The 3,229-nt window shown below is 51.5% G+C and overlaps 1 non-coding gene across 1 annotated transcript; it reads left to right on the top strand.

Annotated features, from left to right (window-relative positions):
• Window positions 1-2,837: 2,837 nt before the first annotated feature.
• trnav-uac (transfer RNA valine (anticodon UAC)) lies at window positions 2,838-2,910 on the top strand. Its single transcript has one exon. It is a non-coding gene; the product is annotated as a tRNA-Val (tRNA).
• The last annotated feature ends 319 nt before the right edge of the window (window positions 2,911-3,229 follow it).

Here is a 3,229-nt window from a genome sequence, read left to right as displayed (position 1 = left end):
AGGTGCAGGAGCAGTGAGAGATGCAGTGAGAGGTGCAGGAGCAGTGAGAGATGCAGGAGCAGTGAGAGATGCAGTGAGAGATGCAGGTGCAGTGAGAGGAGCAGGGCCAGGGAGAAGAGCAGGCCTAAATCATTTCAGTATACTCACCTTCGTGCCAGGATCAGTCGGAACTCCATTCCATCCAGGTGGGATGCTGTTTTTAACTTAGACATTTTCAGCGGTTGAATCCCCGTAATGATTAGGCGATTTCATCACATGTGGTGAAGTCCCACCTGCAACTTATTTGACGGGGTCCAAATAGGCTGTCCGTGGTCAATGCATTAACAGGTCATATTTCATAATTACAGTGGTTTTATGAGGTGAAACCTACTGTACACCACACAGGGGACACAATACAACACACTGATGTACATTAAAGCTAATAATTATACATAATTAGCCTAAAAATGGACTGTCCACGGACAGCATTTAGGGCACCCGTCAAATAGGTTACAGATGGGATGCTGTTTTTGACTGTAACGCACTTAACGGGGTACTACGGACCCCAGTCTTTGTGGACCGTCTGAGGGGACCCTGAGGGGCCACAGATTTCAAATCGGAGCCATTCGGAGCTATTGGGACCGTTGCGTGGGGATGTCCACCAAGCGCCTATGAAAATGAATGGGATAAGTTGCACGTGACAGTGGGTCCGAGGGGCCCCAAACTCTACAAAAAGTTGCGTCACGTGGCCCTCTGCGACAGACAGAGGGCCGAGGCATGCCAAGTTTATTTTTAGCTATTTTTTATGCACCTCTCTGTCTCCCATTGATCTCTATGGGAGCATGTGTCTGCAAGGGTTAATTCAGCAGTTAGGATTAGACGGCCTACTAGGCTCAGGAAGCATCTAGAGCCACGATACTCCGGGGCCCGATTCGGGGGCCCGTGGCGGTCGTCCGTGACCAATCTCGAGGTCCTGCGAACTTTTGACCCCTTAGGGCGACTGTTTATTTGACGTCCCACGTGCAACTTATTCCATGGGGCTTTTGGTGGCCAATTAGCGCGAAAAAAGGTCAGAGGGACGCGGAACTCTAGAACCCGTCCCCGGGGCCCGTGACGAGACCCGCGTGTCGGTTTCGGGCCGATCGGGCGTTTCCTTCAAAGCGTTTGGCTGAAACACAAACCGATCTAGAACCACCAAACCCGTGATCTAGAACCGGGGGCCCCGGTTGACGCATACGTCAGTTTCGGGCCGATCGGACCTTTCTGTCCACCCTTCACCGAGGACATGGTCCAATTAGTGGCAGCCCTCTTGCACACACAGAAAGACATATGCTCAGTAGGACCAAAAGTGAGGAGATTTTTGCACAAAAAAATTATACACTTGGAACCGATCTTGAACCCTGCGATCCGGGATCTAGAACCAGGGGCCCCTCGACTACCAGGGCGGCGAATTTGGAGGCGGTGCGACCTTTCGACCCCTGTATTTCCGCCCTCCCACGTGCAACTTATTCAGTTTTAACTTCACAGGCGCTTCCAGGTCAAGGGGGGCTTTTTTCGGCCAAACGAGCAGTTTTGGGCACGGAACTCTAGAACCCGTCCCCGGGGCCCGTGAAGGGACGCATATGTCAGTTTCGGGCCGATCGGGCGTTTCCTTCGAACCGTTTTGCTGAAACACATACTTAGAACCGATCTAGAACCACCAAACCCGTGATCTAGAACCGGGGGCCCCCGGACTACCGCCGTGCCGAATTTGGGGCCGCTGCGACCTTTCGACCCCTTTTGGCCCCTGTTTATTTGACGTCCCACGTGCAACTTATTCCATGGGGCTGTTGGTGGCCAATTAGCGCGAAAAAAGGTCAGAGGGACGCGGAACTCTAGAACCCGTCCCAGGGGCCCGTGACGGGACGCATACGTCAGTTTCGGGCCGATCGGGGGTTTCCTTCAAACCGTTTTGCTGAAACACATATTTGGAACCGATCTAGAACCACCAAATGGGAAGGAGCCATCTTCTAAAAGCACATGTGCCTCATCAATAGGTTTCTGTAGTGTAGTGGTCATCACATTCGCCTAACACGCGAAACCGAGCAGAAACAGTGGTTGGATTCTGACAGAAAATTTTAACTGTTTGCCACGCTAGGTGGGTGCAGCGATCATTTCCGAAAAGGCCGTTCGTGGTCACACAGGCGGTCGGTGGGAAGAATAGGCTGTTCGTGTCAGTGGGCATGGCCAGGGGGCTGTTCGCAGGTCAAAGGTGGGACGGACGGGCGCTCCGTGGTCGGTAGGTGCGGTCAGGGAATTTCGCGAAAGGGCGGTCAGGGGGATGCGCGTGCGCTCCGTGGACGCCCGCCCGCAACCTTTTCGGCGCGCGTCGAATCGACTGAGGGCGGTCGGCGAGTCGCCCCCCTGTGCCCGACGCCCGTATCGCGAGCGAGGGGGCCGGATTTCGCCGGGCTCCCGACTTCCGTAGTGTAGTGGTTATCACGTTTGCTTTACACGCGACAGGTCCTCAGTTCAAAACTGGGCGGAAACAAGTGGAGGCATTTTAAATTTAATGCTCCAATTCGCTACAAAACCCTTGCTTTTGAGACAGGTGAAGGCCATCGTACCAAGGATCTGTAGGCAGACTGCCATGCCTGTGGGTGGTTTTTGCAAAAATTTCATATGCGATTTTCTGTTGAGCAGGTCAGTACAAAATAAAACAAATGACCGTTGAGGTTTCCTGTACAGTAATAAAAAATGTTTGGTCTGCCAACAAAATTAGCAGCTTTTTGCCATGTTTAAAACACTGGGCAGTCTATAGTTTCAGTCGCTTTTGAACAAGCGTACCCTAGAAGAGGTGAGACGGACGTCCAAATCAAGTTTCCGTAGTGTAGTGGTTATCACGTTTGCTTTACACGCGAAAGGTCCTCAGTTCAAAACTGGGTGGAAACAAGTGGATGCATTTTAAATATAAATGCTGCAATTCACTACAAAACCCTTACTTTTGAGACAGGTGAAGGCCATCGTACCAAGGAGCTGTAGGCAGACTGCCATGCCGAATGAACTCTGTTCTGTTGTTTGTGGAATTCACAGACTGTCACACTGCTTGCAGAGCAGATTATGGGAAGGAGCCATCTTCTAAAAAGCACATTTGCCTCATCAATAGGTTTCTGTAGTGTAGTGTTCATCACGTTCGCCTAACACGTGAAAGGTCCTCGGTTCGAAACCGAGCAGAAACAGTAGTTGGATTCTGACAGAAAATTTAAACTGT

The sequence above is a fragment of the Siphateles boraxobius genome, unplaced genomic scaffold (genome assembly GCF_051911475.1).
Source record: "Siphateles boraxobius isolate OS27281-9 unplaced genomic scaffold, OSU_SipBor_1 39, whole genome shotgun sequence".
Classification (NCBI taxonomy): domain Eukaryota; kingdom Metazoa; phylum Chordata; class Actinopteri; order Cypriniformes; family Leuciscidae; genus Siphateles; species Siphateles boraxobius.
This window is presented reverse-complemented; position numbering and strand designations above follow the sequence as displayed.